Source organism: Danio rerio, chromosome 16, assembly GCF_049306965.1.
Source record: "Danio rerio strain Tuebingen ecotype United States chromosome 16, GRCz12tu, whole genome shotgun sequence".
Classification (NCBI taxonomy): domain Eukaryota; kingdom Metazoa; phylum Chordata; class Actinopteri; order Cypriniformes; family Danionidae; genus Danio; species Danio rerio.
The window spans coordinates 40384635-40406763 of record NC_133191.1 but is presented as its reverse complement, the minus strand read 5'-3'; the positions used below and the strand labels follow the sequence as shown (position 1 = coordinate 40406763).

At 41.1% G+C, this 22129-nt stretch overlaps 1 protein-coding gene and 1 long non-coding RNA gene across 2 annotated transcripts in view; one reads left to right on the top strand and one right to left on the bottom strand.

The window, feature by feature from the left end:
* Positions 1-12367: 12367 nt before the first annotated feature.
* The window catches only part of LOC141375054 (uncharacterized), a 39380-nt gene continuing 29618 nt past the window's right edge, over positions 12368-22129 (bottom strand). The window contains exon 7 of the mRNA XM_073926428.1: positions 12368-12455. The gene's annotated coding sequence lies outside the window, so the exon portion shown is untranslated. The remainder of the gene's footprint in view (positions 12456-22129) is intronic.
* LOC141378283 (uncharacterized) lies at positions 15974-21188 on the top strand. Its single transcript, XR_012392391.1, has 4 exons — positions 15974-16112; positions 16511-16595; positions 19691-19798; positions 20065-21188. It is a non-coding gene; the product is annotated as an uncharacterized lncRNA (long non-coding RNA).

The following is a 22129-nucleotide window of genomic DNA, read 5'->3' as shown; positions in this document are numbered from 1 at the left end:
TCATGAAGCTCTACTGAGAAATACTTTGCACAATACTGCATCATTCACAGGTTTAAAGGCACATTATGTGAGACTTTTATTATCAAAATCTCCAAAATCCACTAGAGGAGTGATTCATGAATGATCTCGCAGTGCATTATGGGACAGTGTAGTGTCCACTGGATGCACCCTTCAGAATCTCTCCAGTAGTAGTAGGTCATCTGGGTACTTCTCACATGCTGTTTGTCAAATACTGTGAGGTCAGACATACTACTCGGCTCACATACTGTCTTAATGTACTATTTAGTATGGAAGCGTGTGATTTTAGACACAGCCAGTGTGTGTGTTCATGCTAATGATCGTATTAGCAGTGTGGTGCAAAATGTCTTTATTTATAGTGCCCTGACCTTTTAATAGCAGGGAAACTGCTATAGAATGTCTCGTACCATCACAACGGTCAAGTATGTTTGACATGCTTTTCTCTTTATTTGCCACTTGCTTTTCTTTTCTTTTGCTGCCTGCTGTTCATTCATTCTATTTCTGCTCTGTTTGTTTAGCGAGGTTTTAATATGTTTGTGTTTTATTTGACAGCACAGAGCAGCATTATAACAGAAGCCCAACATTTATTTAGTCTGATAAAACAGCACACGTGATCACGAGCTGAAGAACCAGACTGTCACGGTTGTGGTGGGGAAAAGGAGCGAGGACTCAAGTGCAAAGAAACAATGGGTATTTATTAATAATAAAATAAAAATAAAAAGCAAAACAAAACTACCCCGAGGGGGAAAACATTAACAAAACACACAAACTTGGCTCAACAAGAACAAGGCAAGACTGGATCAGGAACACGGGGAGTGTAGACAACGAACTGGCAAAGGACTGAAAACATGAGGGGGATTATAAAGCAAAAAAGTAAATTGACACACAGGTGAACACAATTAACTAATAATGGGTTGACAAGGAGGGTGGGACTAGACAATAGACGGGAGAGCGCATGACACAGAGAGACAATACAAGCCATGCGCTCACATAAAACAACTTTGAAGCACACGACAAAAGCACGTGACCACAATGTAAACACCGAGCCACGTGCTTTGACAAAAGACGCAAGACACGAGCACACGATAGATAAACACCTTACCGTGCGCTCACACATAAGCAACGCGCATGCTTCATCTCAGCGCCAACCAAAACTGAAACCAACTAGACGGAGGCGCCGAGAATAAAGCAGTGCGCTGCTGACAGAACAAACACAAACACTAGTACAAGAGCGCGCGCGTCTGAGGGACGCAGAGCGTGCGTGGCCACATCATGTGGCAGCGCGCACACTCTGCGTACACCCACGACGGCGCGCGCGCACACAGAGACAGGACCAGACATTGAGTAGTGTCAGAGCTCTGCCACCAAAACAAGAATTTACAAGACCAAAGTGGCAGAACCCTGACACTAGCCCCCCCCAAAAGGGACGCCACCTGGCGTCCCTAAAGGGAACATCCAACAAGGTACAAGACAGACAAGAAACACTACAAGACAACAAAACAGGCAACATCAACAGACACAAGACAGGGAGGTGAACAGGCAAGACGACATGAAGGGAGGGAGGGAAGCCAAGCCAGACCCAACAAGACAAACAAGGGAGGGATGGGAGGGCAAGACCAGGGAGGATCAGGAGGGACAGTCCAGGGTGGATTCAGTGGGTCGGGGGCCCCAGCAGGGAGCCAGGGTGGAGCCGGAGGGTCCGTCCAGGGTGCAGGGAGGGAACACCAGGGAGGAGCAGGAGGGACGACCCAGGGAGAGTCTATCAGGGGAGACAAGGCAGGAGGTCGGTGGGGAGCCGGCTGGGCTGGAGGCCTGTGGGGAGCCGGCTGGGCTGGAGACCAGAGGGGAGCCGGCAGGGCAGGGCGCCGGGCTGGGACCGGCAGGACGAGACGTCTGGATGGGGCCGGCAGGGCAGGGCGCCGAGCTGGGGCTAGCTGGGCGAGACGTCTGAGTGGCGCCGGCAGGGCGAGACGTCTGGGTGGCGCCGGCAGGGCGAGACGTCTGGGTGGCGCCGGCAGGGCGAGACGTCTGGGTGGCGCCGGCAGGGCGAGACGTCTGGGTGGCGCCGGCAGGGCGAGACGTCTGGGTGGCGCCGGCAGGGCGAGACGTCTGGGTGGCGCCGGCAGGGCGAGACGTCTGGGTGGCGCCGGCAGGGCGAGACATCTGGGTGGCGCCGGCAGGGCAAGGGGCCGGGCTGGGGCCGGCTGGGCAAGGCGTCTGGGTGGCGCCGGCAGGGCAAGGCGTCTGGGTGGTGTCGGCAGGGCAAGGAGCCGGGCTGGTGCCGGCAGGGCTAGACGTCTGGGTGGTGCCGGCAGGGAAAGACGTCTGGGTGGTGCCGGCAGGGCAAGGAGCCGGGCTGAAGCCGGCAGGGCAAGACGTCTGGATGGCGCCGGCAGGGCAAGGAGCCGGACTGGGACCGGCACTGAGCTGCGCTCTGGGGCTGGAGCCGACACTGGAGGGCGCTCTGGGGCTGGAGCCGACACTGGAGGGCGCTCTGGGGCTGGAGCCGACACTGGAGGGCGCTCTGGGGCTGGAGCCGACACTGGAGGGCGCTCTGGGGCTGGAGCCGACACTGGAGGGCGCTCTGGGGCTGGAGCCGACACTGGAGGGCGCTCTGGGGCTGGAGCCGACACTGGAGGGCGCTCTGGGGCTGGAGCCGACACTGGAGGGCGCTCAGGGGCTGGAGCCGACACTGGAGGGCGCTCAGGGGCTGGAGCCGACACTGGAGGGCGCTCAGGGGCTGGAGCCGACACTGGAGGGCGCTCAGGGGCTGGAGCCGACACTGGAGGGCGCTCAGGGGCTGGAGCAGACACTGGAGGGCGCTCAGGGGCTGGAGCAGACACTGGAGGGCGCTCAGGGGCTGGAGCAGACACTGGAGGGCGCTCAGGGGCTGGAGCAGACACTGGAGGGCGCTCAGGGGCTGGAGCCAGTATGGTGGAGGAGCCCTTTCTCCTCCTACGCTTCCTTATTTTTGGTGGCGGGAAGCTGGCCACCTCTTCAGACACTGCTGGGCACTCCACTACCTCTGAAAGTGTTGCAGTGTCTGTTTCGGGCACCTCGAGGGATGTTGCTGCCGCCAGGGTGGTTGCTGGATGGGCTGCAGTGGGTTCAGTCACCTCTAGGTGGGTGACAGGTGAGGAGGGCCCGTTCTTCCTCCTCCGTCTCCGTTGGTGGGTCATCGGAGGACTGGGGATTTGGCAGTCTGTGAGCGGGATTGGCGGTGGGCCAAGGGGAGGCAGGCCACCGTCTCCCTGGCTGTGGTACAAATAGCTCACAAACTGCCAGAATGACAGTATCCCCAGCATCCCCATCTCCCAGGCCTGAAGGGGGCTGTTGAGTCCAGCATTGAAAGCCTCCTTCAGTGCTGTGGTGGTAAACTCAAGCCCCTCTGCTGCGTAGACAAACTGGTAGGCAAACTCCTTGACTGAAGATTCCCCTTGATGAAGACCAAAGAGTTTGCCCAAACGTTCCTTCTGCTGGCATGCAGAGGGACGTGAACTGGGAGATGGGAAAAGGAAGATACCCATATTTCTGCTGAGTCCTCTGTTATGGCCAGTTCGTACTGTCACGGTTGTGGTGGGGAAAAGGAGCGAGGACTCAAGTGCAAAGAAACAATGGGTATTTATTAATAATAAAATAAAAATAAAAAGCAAAACAAAACTACCCCGAGGGGGAAAACATTAACAAAACACACAAACTTGGCTCAACAAGAACAAGGCAAGACTGGATCAGGAACACGGGGAGTGTAGACAACGAACTGGCAAAGGACTGAAAACATGAGGGGGATTATAAAGCAAAAAAGTAAATTGACACACAGGTGAACACAATTAACTAATAATGGGTTGACAAGGAGGGTGGGACTAGACAATAGACGGGAGAGCGCATGACACAGAGAGACAATACAAGCCATGCGCTCACATAACACAACACTGAAGCACACGACAAAAGCACGTGACCACAATGTAAACACCGAGCCACGTGCTTTGACAAAAGACGCAAGACACGAGCACACGATAGATAAACACCTTACCGTGCGCTCACACATAAGCAACGCGCATGCTTCATCTCAGCGCCAACCAAAACTGAAACCAACTAGACGGAGGCGCCGAGAATGAAGCAGTGCGCTGCTGACAGAACAAACACAAACACTAGTACAAGAGCGCGCGCGTCTGAGGGACGCAGAGCGTGCGTGGCCACATCATGTGGCAGCGCGCACACTCTGCGTACACCCACGACGGCGCGCGCGCACACAGAGACAGGACCAGACATTGAGTAGTGTCAGAGCTCTGCCACCAAAACAAGAATTTACAAGACCAAAGTGGCAGAACCCTGACACAGACGCGCTGGACTGTGGCATAATAAAAGCTCTGCTGCTTTGTGTCGTCGTGCACTGTGCCTTTAAGCTGACATATATATGCTCATACAACTGTAGAAGAGTAACGGTAGACTGACCTGAGCGGCTGTTCTCATCGCTGGACGTCTCTGCAGCTTTGATGCGTTTGCGCAGAGCGTATGGTTTGACTCCATCAGAATCACTCTGCAAATCATCATCCGCTTTCCTCTTCACTCCTCTTCCTCCTGATGTGGATTACAGTCAATAATGAATTATTAATAATCGATTATTTCAATATTGCCATTTATTTTACTCTGGGATTCAACAAATGGCAGCAGTGCTCCAGTTTTCCAGTCATTAAGAGTGGACTGACCTGAGCTGGACGCCTCTGTGTCGGCGTCTACACTTGTGTTCTCCAGCTCAGCAACTCTGATGCGTTTCCGGTGGGCAGATGGTTTACCTCCACCAGAAACACTCTGAAAAGCATCATCTGCTTTCCGCTTCACTCCTCTTCCTCCTAATGTGGATGACAACACAATGAACAATACACTCCTAATCTTAAGAATCATTTATTTTTTATGCCAGTAATGAAGCTTTTTCACGTTTGTTTTCAACTCTGAAAACTGGACTGACAGTTTCAATTTACTACAACTTCTATGTTAAGCTGCTTTGACACAATCTACATTGTAGAAAATAGTTTGGACTGTGGGGGAACCCATGCCAACATGGGGAGAACATGCAAACTCCACACAGAAACACCAACTGCCCCAGCCGAGGTTCAAACCAGCGACCTTCTATCTGTGAGGAGAACATGCTACCCACAGCACCACCGTGTCGCCCTATTTGAATGATTTTTTGGCACAAATAAAAGTGGATAATTTTCACACATACCGTGTATTTCTGCCAATTCAATTCAATTCAGCTTTATTTGTATAGCGCTTTTACAATGTAGATTGTGTCAAAGCAGCTTCACATAAATGGTCATAGTAACTGGAACAGTGTGGTTCAGTAACTGGAACAGTGTGGTTCAGGTTTTAGTGTTTAAGTTCAGTTCAGTTCAGTTTAGCTCAGTTCAGTGTGATATAATCATTACTGAGAGTTCAAACACTGAAGAGCAAATTCATCGATGCGTAGCTCTACCAATCCTGAACCATGCGAGGCAGTGGCGACAGCGGAGAGGGAAAAAAAACTTCACCTGATGGGAGTGAAGAAAAAAAACCTTGAGAGAACCAGACTCAGTTGGGCACGACCATTTTAATTTCTCCACTGGCCAAAAGTCTTGTGCAGAACTTCATTCGCCGTGGTTTATGCTGGAAGATGGCTTCAATGAAGACTCGTCTGTCCCTGGAGCGTCGCTGGAATCAGACACATGTTCTCCACTCCCTACGACCATCAGCGCACCAGCAGCTCAGGATATGGCCTGGTCCCAGATATGGAATCCTTGGGATCATCACGTCGCTGGTCTTGGATCCAATCAGTGACTCCGCCTAATCTGAGGACCTCGGGATGAGTATCCCCAGGTGAAAATAGAGAATAAAGAGAATAATTAGCGTAGCTGCTGTTCATAGTGTATTTAAGCAAGATGCAGAAGCCAGTGTGGAACCCGCTAGGTGATGCATTGAGTGTATGCTTTACTAAACAGATAGGTCTTTAATCTAGTTTTGAACTGGGAGAGTGTGTCTGAGCCTCGGACGTTATCAGGAAGGCTATTCCAGAGTGTAGGAGCCATGAAAGAGAAGGCTCGACCTCCTTTACTTGATTTTGCTATTCTAGGTACTACCAGAAGCCCTGAATTTTGAGATCTTAAAGAGCAAGTTGGTTCGTAGCGAGACAGAAGGTTGGTTAGATAAACAGGAGCTAGATTATTTAGAGCTTTATAGGTGAGAAGTAATATTTTAAATTCAATACGAAACTTAACAGGCAGCCAGTGTAAGGAGGATAAAATTGGGGTGATATGATCATATTTTCTAGACCTGGTCAGAACTCTGGCTGCTGCATTTTGTACTAATTGAAGTTTGTTAATAGAGGATGCTGGGCAGCCAGCAAATAGAGCATTACAGTAATCCAGTCACGAAGTCATAAAAGCATGGACTAGCTTTTCTGCATCTGAGATGGATAGCATATTTCGTAATTTAGCGATATTTCTCAGATGAAAGAAGGCAGTTTTTGTGACATGGGATATATGGTTTTTAAAAGTTAGATTGCTGTCTAATATGACACCCAAATCTTTTATAGTAGAGCTAAAGCTAACTTTGTATCCCTCTAATTGTAAATTGAGTTGCGAGATCTGCTGTGTGCAAGATTTAGGCCCAATAAGTAATAATTCTGTTTTGTCGGAGTTTAAGAGAAGAAAATTGTTGGTCATCCAGTCTTTGATGTCTTTGATACACTCAGTTAGTTTAGAAAGTTCAGACGTCTCGTCAGGTTTAGTTGAAATATATAATTGAGTATCATCTGCATAGCAGTGAAAGCTGATCCCATGTCTTCTAATAATGTCTCCCAGAGGTAGCATGTAAATTATAAACAGTAAAGGGCCTAAAACTGATCCTTGAGGCACCCCATACTTTACTGGGCAGATTTGTGAAGGCTGTCCATTAAGATTCACAAACTGGTAGCGGTCAGTTAAGTATGACTTAAACCATTGTAGAGGCAGTCCCTGGACACCTGTAGACTTTAAGCGATTTATGAGGATATTGTGGTCAATGGTATCAAATGCCGCACTAAGATCGAGTAAAACTAATAGCGAGACGCACCCTCGGTCAGCAGCTAAGAGTTGCAGCTTGCCTCTGTATTATGAATTTTAAGTGATGAAACTGTAGAAAAGTGTGATTCTGTAACGGGAGACTGACCTGAGCTGCTGTTCTCATCGCTGGACGTCTCAGCAGCTCTGATGCGTTTCCGCAGTGCATAAGGTTTACCTTCACCTAAAACACTGTGAAAATCATCATCCGCTTTCCTCTTCACTCCTCTTCCTCCTGATGTGGATTACAGTCAATAATGAATTATTAATAATCGATTATTTCATTATTTGGCATTTATTTTACTCTGGGATTTAACGAATGGCAGCAGTGCTCCAGTTTTCCAGTATTTCTCCAGTCATAAAGAGTGGACTGACCTGAGCTGGACGCCTCTGTGTCGGCGTCCACTCTTGTGTTCTCCAGCTCAGCAACTTTGATGCGTTTGCGCAGTGCATAAGGTTTACCTTCACCTAAAACACTGTGAAAATCATCATCCGCTTTCCGCTTCACTCCTCTTCCTCCTAATGTGGATGACAACACAATGAACAATACACTCTTCAGAATATAAAGATTGAGAAAATCCCCTTTAAAGTGCCCGAATTAAGTTCAAATCAACATTTGAGTTCTGACATGTTTACAGTAGAAAGTGTTCAACTTGATGGAGCATGATCATAATATAATATTGTATTGATTTTGGCCATAATAGATAAATCAATCACTTTGATCCAGACACTGTATTGTTGCCTAGTGGCCAAAATCTCCGCATGCTCACTGGATTTAGCAGCTAACTGAGTGAAACACTTTGCACCCTGCTTCATGTTTCAGAATCTTCAGTGGTGATAAATGTATGGTGCTGAAGCTGTACAAGTTTTGATGGAGACACACCTGAGCTGGTTTTCTCTTGATAGCTGCTCATCTCTGTGTCTCTTGTGTTCTCCAGCTCTGCAACTCTGATGCGTTTCCGCAGACCGTATGGTTTGCCTTCACCTAAAATACTGTGAAAATCATCATCCGCTTTCCTCTTCACTCCTCTTCCTCCTACTGTGGATTAAAACACAACGAACAATAAACTCTAAATCTCAATCTTGATTTTTATTGTCAATATTTCATAAAAAAATCCTAACATTGAGAAAAAATCACCTTTTAAATAGTCAAATTAAGTTCTTAGCGGTGCAGATTATAAATATCAAACACTCAGATTTACAGCAGCAAGTTTGTAAATAATTTCATGCTTCTGTCATATTTCAGGCCCGTAGCCAGAGTGTGGGGGGGAGGGGATAGTACAGAATTTGTCCTATACATAACCTCATTTGTCCTATTTTGGCTCCTACACCATCATAAATTGTGAAAATAACCTGTTGAAAAAAGCCGAATCATCTGTTGACGTCACATCAGTGTGACTTTAGCTAATCAGTATGCAAACTAATATTTTTCATGAGTCAAACATCCTCATCCAGCAAGACAACATACAATATGACAAAAGTGAAGTCATCTTTCACTACAAGTAGCCCAACGTTTATTCTGAATCTTGGACCTTATTCTTGAAGAAAAAAAACACTATGAAGGTTTTGAAGCCAAAAGCGGCCCATGTTCAAGGTAATATTAATACTAATTGGGCTATTTTTGTTATCCATAAACCTTCAAAAAGTGAAGCTCTGCATTATTAATATTATTATGTTTTAGAAGGACAAATTTTGACTGAGGAAAGTTCAATGTGCTTGCCAGTTTATTTTCTCAATAAATGACAAAAGACCACATTTTTTTCATTTAAAACTTTAACTCTTTTTTTTAAATTATATATGATATCCTCTTAAGGGCCAAGATGTTTTTTACATGCATTTTTTTATTTCTCTTTGCTATTTGGGCTTAATGGAACCTAATTAGAATAAAAATCTAAGTATCATCTTTTGATATGATGTACTTTTAGAGAAACATGGTGTCCATATATGTGGACTCGTGGTCTGAATTTACATAAAACCCTTTCCTGAATGTTTTTGAATGCATATATAACATAGCAACATGACTACCAGAGAGTAAAAACAAAATTTTCCCCCCATTTCTGAAAGTTCAGAATAGGGTTTGGGACATTTCATATGCTGAAAACAGTTGCAGGATGACACTGTATGTCTGTAACAAAATATAAAACATTCAAAATATTTTAAATAGCCACTTCTCCCTTTAAGTAATCGATACAGAACTCCTATTAGTAAAACAAATCAGTTTAAACTTTCATTCATCCCCTCAGCTGTAACGTTTTTGAATTTAGGGTAGAATTTTGTATTGTATTATGTGCTTTGAGTATTATGTGTGACATGCGTGTATGCTGCAACCAAATCGCCTTCGGGAAATGTATAAAGACTACTTGACTGACTGATGATGATGGACATTCAGACAGCAGTAACGTCACCCCTCAACTGCAAAACGTTTCTCTACAGACAGTGATAACCCAGATGAGAAATTCTACAACAGAAATCAGCTAAAGCTAATGAGTCCCTGTCATCTGAGTCGCTTTGCTGATCTTTAAACTCCCGCTTTAATCAGCTGTGGTTTTCTTTCTGTCCAATGACAGTGCGCGTTTCATACAAGCGAAAGAGGGTTTAGCTCAACTTGAAGTGAAAGTTGATTTTGGTGCTTGACTGGTTGCAATTTGTTGATTGAATGAACAGCAGGCAGCAAAAGAAAAGAAAAGCAAGTGGCAAATAGAGAGAAAAGCATGTCAAACATACTTGACCGTTGTGATGGTACGAGCCATTCTATAGCAGTTCCCCTGCTATTAAAAGGTCAGGGCACTATAAATAAAGACATTTTGCACCACACTGCTAATACGATTTTTGCCATACGCTTATTTCACGCAGTCACCATTTTGAAGAACCAAAGCGAGGCTGCAGTGGGAAGAAACCCAGAAGTATAAGACCAGAACTGTAAACATTGCATTGACAACACAAACCTCAAGCTGTTGCTGATATTTCAAAATGCAGAAATAGTGTGTAAACATCACTTTAATATCATTCAGTGAGTTTAATGTAACCCATTAAAAGCAGATTAGGCATCAAACAACATCACAGTCTCTTTAAGAGTAACACACTCAAGAACTCCTAGACTTCAGTTCATGGCAGCAGGTAAACACTGTGGGGGCTTGCCTGCTTCAGCCTATGTAACCCGGTGAGTTGACAGGTGGGCAAATCGAAGCTGGTTTTTAATAAAACAAATATAATCTGCATATAATAAATAATATTGGTAAAGATATTTGCGAATTGCTGCACATCCTGTGTGTATTAAGCAATGTTTAAGCAATACGCACAACTGACTCGCTCTGCGCTGGACTTTAGACCTCCTCTCAGCTGGTCTATTGAACAGTTTAGTTCCTCAAAATAGCAACGTGCCAACAATGCGCCTCAGCACACCTCCTTTTTTAGAGCAGTACGCAAATGTATTTGCTATTTAAACAGCGTGCTGCAAAACGTCAAAATGTCCAGCTGAAACTAGCAAACAACAGTTGCATCACACCTTAAACCGGGTGTATGACAGGGCCCAGACACACGAACACTGAAGCGTGAAGCAGCCACGAAGATCATTCGAGTCATCAAGTGGATCCCTCATCTGTGTTTGCACTCAGTAAACAGCGGTGGGTGAACTGATGACCTTCACGGCCAGTCATTTCTGTTTTATTAACTCAAGTTTGATAAATGGCATCTAAAATGTGTTTGGGAAAGGTTAGCTAACTAGTCCCATTTTCCTTAACTTAGCTGAAAATGAGCTCTGACATCCCTTTTTATTTTCACTGTTCATTCAGAACGGACCTTTGGGTCACTCAGAAGGCAGTGAAATGATAAATTTGTGTCACGTTCTCTTCCCTGATAAGATATACAGCCAAGTGCACAACGTTCCTAGTAACTCCAAGCAATACTTCTGGATTTCTTCCCATTTTCTTCCTATTCGATTTCACTTTTAAAAATGGCGGTCGCGTCAAATCCCTCTACTCTTGCAGATTTTGAGATTAGGGAGCAATAAGAAAATTGTGTCTGAAACACTGCCTGAGTGATCCTACAGCTATGTTTTTGGGGGCTGATGCTCCTGGTAGGGTTTGCCATGGCAAAAACGTTTTAGGTGACAGGTCAGACTACAGGTATGTGCCAAAAAAATTGGAATAATTTGTTTTAAAAAGTTTAACTTATGTGTTATTAGTTCACAACACACAAAATGAAGTATTTCAATCCTTTGTTTCAATTTAAATGATTATGGATAAACATGAAAAAACTCAAATCCAGTATTTCACAAAATTAGCATATTTCATTTGACCAATAAAACGGATCTTAAACACACGCTGGCCTTCTGAAAAATGTGTTAATGTACTGTATTATGTCCTCAATATGGAGGCGATCGGCCTTCGACAAAGTTGAGGTACTATTGTAGCCCAAGTTGCTTTGATATCGGCCTTCAGCTCGTCTGCATTTCGGGGTCTGTTCCCTCACCTTCTTCTGTCATGTTCAAGGTCCCGAAAGGTAAATAAGAATATCTGTAAATTAGTGCATGTGACATCAACAGTTCAACAGTAATACATGTGATTCACAACCTGTAATCAAAACTGCACACCTGAAGTAATTCTGACCTACGCTGTTAATGCTGTAGAGGGGACTCTTTCCTCTTTTGTCTGCACCACAGATGAACAATCGGTCTTCGATCTCTGCTAACATTACTGCACAACAGAAATGACGTTGTAATTAAAGAAATCTGATCTGAAATTCCTCTTCGAAATTATTATGACCTGTTAGCTACTGTCTTTGCGTAGGGCACCAGAGTCTGTGCCTGCTTCCCCAAAGAAAGTAACCTTTAGTCTCGATTTAGGGGAAGCTTTCTTTTGACGTTGCCACTGCTGCATGCCTCTGTGTAGTTAACACAATATATTAGTGCAAACAGTTTTAATAAAGTTCAAGCAGTTTTCAGTCAATTAATTTTACGTATTTGTGAGGCTTACAGCTGCTTAAAGGTTTAGTTCACCCAAAAATTGAAATTCTGTCATTAATTATCTACAAATGAAGATATTTTGCATTTAATCCAAGAGCTTTCTAATCCTCCCATAGATAAATCGTTGAATAAAGTTATTTTTGTTTAGCTTCATATAATTATAATTGAACAACTTATGTCACATGAACTTATTTTGACTATTGTGGCGAGTCAGAGGAAAAACACATACACAAAGCGTTGGTGTTACAAACAGGTCTCCGGAGGGTGATTTATTTATATAGTGAAGTACGTGAAATGAGATGAATATGGTGCTCTTCAGTGGATAGGTGCTCTGGTGCTCCAGGGAGAATGTGAGTTTGAGTGAGAGTTCTGGTGAAGGATCGGTCAACTGCTGGAGTCCGCTAGAGAGGAGAGACAGAGAGACACAGACATTAGCACAGGGAGTCATTAGCTGCGTTTCCACTATCGCGCCTAAAGCGAGCAAGTCAAGGCCAGTCGCGTTTCCACTGTCATTTCCGGGGCCTAATCGGGCCAAAGCGGGGCTTTCTTGGGGCCAGCGGCCGGCCTTATTAGGCCCGCCAAATACCTTGGGCCAGGCCCAGTTTGGCTAATCGGGAGGACCGGGAGAATTCCCGGTGGGCCGGTCCGTTTTTTGGCCGCGAGGGCCGGTGTCCCTAGCTCCAGAATCTGTTGCTCTCAGCAGTCACACTTTTTAAATTAATTTATTTACTTACTTGACTACAGTCTTCTTATTCATTATTTTACCGGAGCTCTGCTCTGCCTACAGGTTAATGATGATATTACTGATGAGTCAGTCCTTCATATACAACAGTTGTGGTCCAGTGGTTAGCACGTTAGATTACGACGCTGCCGATCCGGGTTTGATTCTTGTCTGAGTATGTTTTTTTTTTTTTTTAATTATAGTTTTATTGTTAAGACATATAATACTGTTAGGGTTTTTGAACATTTAAAGTTCTAAAGCAGCTGTTTTCTCAAAAAAAAAAAAAAAAAAAAAAAGACGTGATAGTGTAATTAGAAACTGAATTGGAAATGACCTTATTTTAATATAGTCAGTCGTGAACTGCGGTGGGCCGGTCTAAGGCTTAAAACTCCAGGGCTGAAAAAGAGTCCCACTCCGGCCCTGCCTTGGGCCAAGGAGGGCCCGCTGGGGCTTCGGGCGGAGTGAAAGGAGAGGCGGGCAGTTTTCTGGTTGCACATGAGCACATGCGCCAAACAAATAAAGAAATAAGGGAAAGAAAACATCTAGCCTTATAGTCTGGGATCTTTTTGCGTATGATCACCCTTATGTTTCCCTTTTAAAATGTAAGGCTGCTGCATAAAATAATAAAGTAGTTTAAATTTATAGTGACGTTCTTTGCTGCGTCCCCCTTTATGTTTCAATAACGCATAATAATCTTTACACCATATTAAAGATACAGCAGACAGTAAAGGTTTTCCAGAGTTTTTGTCAAGGGTAAAATGTTTGTTTGTGCGCGTTTAAATGCCTGTATGTGTGTGTGAGACCGGGCAAGAGCGCTCCTTCACAGCTCTGTTATGCCGCGAGCGGCTTTTTTCTGTATTTATTTTGGAGATAATACACAATATAAATACAACAGAAAGACATAAAACTTAACAAATTACATGCCCACTTTCATAGACTTTAAACAATATAGTGTCATATCTAGATAAAATAGCCTAAGCTATATTGAAATATAATTTAAAGAATTACAAATATCGGATATATATATATATATATATATATATATAAATCGCATTAAATAAATAAACCAATATAAAATAAACAAAAGCTAGCTATATGTAGGTAGCCTATATACAATACATAAATCAAACCGTTTTAAAGCCACTTATATCCTAACTTTCATTTTACAAAGACCTGTCTGGAAAAAAAAGATTTTCGATATTTTCTAAAAACAATTAACACCGGAGAAGGTTTGAAATATTATTTATAAAGTATTTGGTTGCGATGATATTAATCAAATCGCGCAAACAGAGCATCATTTGGGTGAGTGAAAGCAGAATCTTTCCTACCTTTTTTTCTGTCACTCAGTCCTGCGCAGCGCTCGCTGCTTTAAACGCATCGGGGGAAAGTCCAAACACAAAATGTGTTCTTTATCCTCAAACAACTGTTTATGTTTTTATATGATGTGGTTAAATTTATAAATGAAACTTTAAATGAAGAGCTTTAGTGAATAGCTGCCGAGCGCAACAAATATGGCTATATTTTATTAGGCTACTCGCTCTTGTGCCGGAAACACTTAACACGATGTCTATCAAAACGAGGATGTTATAAAATACATGCCATATCGAGTTATAAACGAGAATTTCTGTGGCTTTATATTATGGATGTGTGCGCTCTCTGTGTTGGGTCCCTCCGTTAGTGGCGAGAGCACTCGATGCACAATGCCAACAGTCGGTCGGCGACTAAAATGTAATGAATGGAAATACACAGGTCTGTGCGTATAGACATTTCATGTAATGCTGTACAGTAACGTGTCATTTGTTTGTTTCGGTTGTCTTCATTTTAATGGTTTCGTTTCGTGATAATTCTATGGTGTGCTTTATCTGCCTGTCCTGATTCCCACTGAAGTGGGCGGGTTGTGTGACGTTTGATTCGGGGACGTTCTGTGGGCGGTGTTTGCGTGACGCGCTGTGAGTGAAGAAGATTTTATTCTCTCTGTATGAAGTATTTTCTAAGTGTAAAGCAGTTAATTTTCTCTTCACAAAATGTATGTAGTGTTTGCAGCAAACATGCCAGCCTGTGTTAAAAATACAGTGATATGTCTGTGTAAGATGAGTATGCCTGCACAGGAGCAACACTAGGAGAAGGCTGAGTGACTGATTGTGTAGAATAACTGAATATGTAAAGCACTGATTATTTATGTTAAATACTTCTATGAAGCTATATGTGTCAGAAGTTAGAATGAGTAACATATTATCAAGTTATTATCCTATCATAACAATGTATGTAAACACTTAGTTCCTTTGCATAAGTTGCATCTATAATTTGCTGACATAGACCTGTAACATCTCTGTTGACATGAGCTAGTGGGCTGAGAGCCAAGAATAGCAGGACCCCTTAGACTAGAAAACCTATTCAAAAATGGTCAAAAGTTAAAAAGAGACACATAGGGGTGTGTCAAAAACATAAATAAAGGAGAAGGAGCAGGAGAGACTTTGGAAGGTGTCCAGGAGAGACTTCAGAATGCTCTGGGGTCTATTCTGCTCTTTCTCGGCTTTATTATGGAGAATAAAGTCTATTTTCTGATATTCAAAACCTCTGGTCTGATAATTTGTAATTGATGAGAAGTCAATATTTACGACAAATGGCGCCCGCACGTGCGGCTGGAAAGAGATAGACGGGTGACACTGGACATGCTGAGGCTTGGAGGAAAAACACAAATATGTGGCCACGATAAAAAACGGTAAGCAATTTTCGCTTATACGTTTGTGTTTTTTCTACCAAGGACCTGCTTGTAACGGTAAAAAGTCACTTGAACTGTTTCTCCAGCTATAAAGAACTACAAGTAAAACTAAAAAAGTAAAAGTAAAGATATAAAAGGAAAACAATGGGGTTTTGAATACCAGAAGAAAATAACAATTTGCATGCAAATGATCTGTGTTTTCCTAAGAGGGCCTTGACGGATAGGATAAACGTTAACTAGTAACTGTTACTCATGTTTGGGAAATTTTTTAATGATGAAGATTATGCCTAGAGCATTTTTAAGTTTTAAAAGGAAGTTCTTAAAGTGTGGTGACAGTTAAGAGATTAAAGCAGATTAATAAAGTAGAGAGAAGCGCGCAAAGACCTCGGAGTACCCGTTCTGTTTTAATAATGATAAATATTATTATTCAGGAGGCTGGGGGAAAAAAGGCAAGAATCCTGTGAAATGCTATTTTTACTGAAGAACAGTAAAGACGGGAGCAGAAGTAACAGGTCACTCAAGAGGAGTGTAGTGGAGAATTCTGTGGTTATAGCTCTAAGGTTAGAGGCTGCTCGGACAGGTCACTCAAGAGGAGTGAGGTGTATTTATGTAATTGTAAGTAGTTGTGTATTTGTCTATGTTGCTGGGGTGCTTAGAAGCTATCACCTTTGATCTAGAGAGACTAGAATAGAGGTGAGGTTCAGGTTACACAGTGTAAGAGATGAGGTTAGGACGAGTGAGAAGTATGATTGTGTTTAGAAGTATGTTTGCAATAAGAGTGAGTTAAAAAGAATTATCGTTTTATATTATAATATAAAAGAAGGACTGCATATGTTGTGTGATTTTATGAACAATAAGATAGAGAGTGATGCAGTTGAGGGAAGATATTGTGATACAGAGGAGGTTTAAGCCTCATAAAATTAATTGAGATCATATTGCATTTGAAAGACACAGACTAAAAACAAGAATATACGAGTTAAACATTTTTCTGAATAATCTCTGTGTGTTTGAAGTGTTTTTAAGTATGAACTATAGGCAGAGAGGGGACTGAAATTCCTGACATGTCGACAGTCTGGAAGAAGGTCTGCTTCAGGAGTGGTAAGAATCTGTCTATTTTAAGAACAAAAGTTTCACAGGACAGATAGAAGCTAAAGAGTAAAGATATATTATAAGGTATTAAATAAATAGAAATATAAAGTAATGTAATAAGATAAATGAAATAAGAAAATATACATGATAGAACAAGATTTAATAAATAAAAAGTGTTAATAAAAATGCAACTAGAAGCTATACTAATAAATATTAAGAAATAAAAAAATTGAAGCATGGAAATAACTACATATGGAGATTAATAGTTATATTGATCAGGAAATAAATTTACTAAATCAGTAAAAAAAAAGATAAGTTAATAATTTGAGTAAATAAAGAATTAGAAGAAAAAACTTTAATGAATATTGATTAATTGAAGAGTTAATGATCAAATGTTTAAGGAAAATAAGCTTAAAAAAATGAATTAGGAAAATCTAAGAGACAAAAATGCTAATTTTTGAAAAGGAAAAGAAGCATAGGAAAATGGAGAAAAAAGAAGTCCAAACATTGTTTAATAGAATTAAAAGAGAAGATGTTTAAAAATATATATTATAAAGTAATATAAGATAAAAATTAGAAAAAACAGCAACATTTTGAAGAAAACAAGATTTGGCTTTAAAAGATAAAATTATGTTTAAGTGCAATAAAAAATTGTTGTGGAGTAAGTTGACTGTTGTCATCTGTTTTAAAGTCAGCTACAGGCTGTCATCTGAGCCAACAGCTATTTGTAGTAAAAGCAGTGAGTCAGATGTAAAGCATAGACACTGAGGAGAAATGAAAGAACATAATAGTGAGTTCAAAAATTATATAGTTAATATTTTATGTACTTAAAAGGTAATTGAGAATTAAAAATTGCATTTCAGATAGGAAAAATGCTTAAAGTAAACAAACATGTAGAGGTAAAATAGTACTATGAACTTGAAGCTATTGCAGTAAGGATTTTGAACAGGTATATTAGACATTAGGCCACCATATAGTACTGTTGAATTAAAACAGGTATGGAAATGTTAGAGAAATTAAAATAGTGTAAGATGTAATGTAACTAGTGAGGAAACACTAGAATAAGATTAGGAAAAATAAGTGAAGCACAATCTGAAGCCAAAGAAATTAATTATAAGAACATTTAACAAATAGAAAATTAAGCATATTTACATATGATAAAAATGATTGAGAATGAAAAATAATTAGAGAAAATAAGTTGTTAAACTACAAAAGGAGTCTTTATTTGATGAATGAAAAAATGGAAAAAAAAAAAATATATATATATATTTTATTAAGTCATGAGCTAAATTCTATATATATTAATTAAGAAGACATAGGGATGAACTTTGGGGGACTGTAGTCTTGTACCTACCAGACATCTCTGAGTACACTGGCAAATGGAAAGGTGTTTGAAAAACACAATGAGCAAAATGGCTGTTGACACTTGTGACATGCTACAGCAGTGATGCAGGCACTGCATACTCAGGTTTTACTGAGGACTGAAAAAGCTACATTTTAAGATGAAACTTTAAATGTGTATTGTTAAATAATATATTATGATGAATGTTAAATAATTTAGGTTTAAGTTTCAATTGGTTTAATCAAAAAGTTCCTTAAACATAGAATGATAAATTACAATGCAGCAGACTAACTAAAGAAAAAGAAAAAGCTTTTGATAAGGCAATAATATCTAAGCATAATATTATTGTGAATGACCTAAATCAAGATTGGATATTGAAAACTGGAAAAATTCAAATCTAGAAAAATTATTTATAGTTAAAGAGAAGATTGAAACAACAATTTTAATGAATTCATAGGACATGATAAGGTCAAAAAGTAACAGTTCTAAATTACTATAAGAAAAATTGAAAGAGAAAAGTGTTTAAGAAAAAGATATTGTTTCACATGAAAACATATGTGAAAAATAATTTGAAAAAAAATATTAAGGAATAATAGTTAAAACAGAGCAAAGAGAAATTTACAAAACATACAGTAAGTTTTAGTCAGCTGATAAAAAAGTGCATCAAAATTGTATGAACAACTAGTTTAATGAGAATGCCTTAAGAAATAAATGTTAGCCAAAAGACAGTACCATAAATTAGGACGAAAAAGGAATTAATATATAGCTCTGAAAATTGATTAGTAAAAGAAAGAAGTGTCAAATTCCAACTAAATGATTGTCATTACAGGACTGAGATGCAGATAAAATCAGCCAGCATAGTCAGGGTTAAAATTAAATCAGATGTAGATTTGCCCATAAAGAAAACCACTAAATGCTGAAATAGGTATCAAACACTATTGAAAAGTTTGTGTAAAAATAGGAGCACTAATAGAAACATCTAGATAATGTAATATGCAATCTGTCCTAGACATTTCTATTTAAATTTAAAGTAGTAATAAATTATAAGTAACTAATAATATTTAATTGAAGTTAATTTGATAGTTAAAATAAATGGTTAATCAAGACAGATAAAAGACGCTTAATGTTTAGGTTATGATTTAAGAAAATCAATAAGAAAAGATTTTCCAGCTGAAGTTAATATTGTATGTAAAGATATGTTCTTTTGGATGGTAAATATTTTAAGTGGTTTGGTTTCTATTGAGTTTATTTTAGGTAACTACCAGAGGAGGGTAGAAACTTATTTGTACTCGTGTAGCTTGGTGAATAGCATATACTGTATACACCAGAATGCATAAAGGGTTATAATAAGGGAGAAGATCATAGTATGGACACTGTCACAATATGTGGATGATTGAATTATCTACAGCTTCACAGAGCTCTAGTTTAATTAAAAGACTTGAGTGGAGACCATTGCTCCAAACAGTGAGATGATGACTGTTTTTGGTGTTGACTAGATAGAGAATTATTCTGTAAACAAGCACTGTTAAGAAACTATGATGAGTAGATGATTGGAGTAATACTAGAAGCAAATTATGAAGCAGGAACAGTTATTACATCTGTGACAAGAGAAGTATTTCCTAAATTTCGAAATGCCTTCAGAAATAAGTTCATAATGGGTTTGCATTCATGAAGTTAATGAATGATCAATAAATAAAAACATCTAAAGAAGTATGAAAAATTATGAATAAAGCAAAAGAGAGAATAATTGTATTATGCTCAGTTACCAGAAATGGCTGAAAGAGGTGAAGATGATCCATCAAGACCAACGCTCAATGAAATATTTGAAAATAATAAACTTAATGGGATTAATGTGTTTACAAGTGCATTGGTGAGTGATGGCATGGAAACTGACAGAAACAAGCATCTAACACCGCATCGCATGAACTGCTATTGGGTCGACCCTTGAAAGAAACCTTGCAAGAAACCGCATGACCCTTGCAAGAAACCACATGAAACTTTGCATAAAACCTGGCATATAATCTCACATATAACCATGCACATAACCTCTTGGAATGGTTTGCAAAGATGTCTAATGCAGTAGGGACTTTTATGAAGAAACAAATAATTGCCATGTGCAAAGCGATATCTGTGCAGGAAACCAGAAAGGAGCCATGTGAGAGAGCAGAGATATAAGGTCCAATTGGTCCAGCTGATCGAGTCTATCTGTGGATGCTCTGGAGAGCTCAGGAGGAAAGGACCATATCTGGATGAGGGCAAATCCAACAGCTGCCAAAGGGGATGCCATTGATGAGTTACCAATGCCTCAAAGGAGCGAAAGGGAACAACTCCAGCAAAGGAAAGCTGACTGGAAACAGAGGAGCCTGAATATTCCAAAGCTCTTAACTACTAAGTGCCACGTGTGGAAGCAAGAGTTTATCAGAGCAAAGAAAAGAGTGATTCTAATAATGTGCCTGAATACCACATACAGAAGTGTCACAAATCAAGGGATGATGAATGCACAACTGCAGATTCCAGAACTCAGACTCTCAACCACACATCTCCATTAACATCTATTAAAGTCAAGTGAAGATGCTGATAGCTCAGAAGAAGAGAAACAAGGATGAGGAAAGATCAAGATCAACATTTGATGCTTTTTACGTTTGCATATTGATTTTGTTTGCATATTGCTTTCATGGTACCTATATATAATATCACTTCAGTATATTCTACATGAGTGTGAACACTAGCAGCTAGCACTGAACCAACTGAATACTTATGCTTAAAACATTGTTGTCTTTGATGTGTTAAGAGAAAAAGAGAGTACAGTCTTTTACTTCCTTCAAATCAAAAGAGAAAGGGGAGATGTTTGGCTGGACTTCTGTCAAAGTACAGTGGCATAATCTAGTCAATTGATAACAGCTATGTGGCTAATTTCAGACACTAGATAGAGGTAATTAAGAGAACTGGATTATGAAATTGCACTTTGGGGTTAAAAGACAATAATATTAAGACTAAAGTCTTAAGAGGAGGGATTGAAGAAGATTTTATTCTCTCTGTATGAAGTATTTTCTAAGTGTAAAGCAGTTAATTTTCTCTTCACAAAATGTATGTAGTGTTTGCAGCAAACATGCCAGCCTGTGTTAAAAATACAGTGATATGTCTGTGTAAGATGAGTATGCCTGCACAGGAGCAACACAGAGACTTCAGAATGCTCTGGGGTCTGCTCTGCTCTTTCTCGGCTTTATTATGGAGAATAAAGTCTATTTTCTGATATTCAAAACCTCTGGTCTGATAATTTGTAATTGATGAGAAGTCAATATTTACGACATGAGCTACTAGCCCGACAGTGGAAACGCGACATGATTTCGGTCTCATTTCTCAACCTCCCGGGCTATTGGCCCGGCCCGGCCCGGCCCGATTAAAGCCCTGGCTCGCACTGGCCCGATAGTGGAAATGCGGCTATTGAGTGAAATGAAGCTCGTCTTCCTTGTGTTTGGGGATGGCTTATACGAGTGTCTGCTGATGAGCTCCAGCTGGGATCGATCCGTGCTGATTAAGTGACAGCTGGGGTGAATCCGGGACCAAGGCGACGTGGCATCAGCATACTCGCCACTAGGATTGGGTACCGAAACCTGCTAGGTAACCGATACGTACCATTATTAAATCAGCGTATGAATTTCAGTGCCTAATTTTGGTGCTGCAGCAAGGACGTTACGCCTGTTTCACACCACAAGCGAAAGTAGCGCATGAGCAGCGCGTACGGAGAGCAGAAGCAGCACACAGCCGTTTGCCTTTCACACCAGCTGCGTCTGCAGCGCGCAGCTCTCCGGCAGCTGCTGCAGAGATCAATCTATCTCTATGTCTATTCTATCTAGTTATGAACAGCTCTCGGGTGGAATAACTTGAGTGAACATAAAACAAAGCCGAGTAAAACTTTCTTCCTCAGTTTCAGCAGCACAGCACAGCACACAGCGAGCTCACATCATCCAGCATGCGTGTCGAACTACACTACCCACAATACACTTCGCTATGGACTACAACTCCCGTAAATAGCTAGTCTTAAATCGACCACTCCCCTCTCCTGCAACACTAGCGTGCAACTTAAGCAAAACTGATACTAAAATTGTTTTACATTTGGTTTTGTAGTTCGGGCCTAAATAAATGTTTGTTGCAGTTTTTTATCGTTTTAAGTTCATTTGAATGACTATATATAAATCAG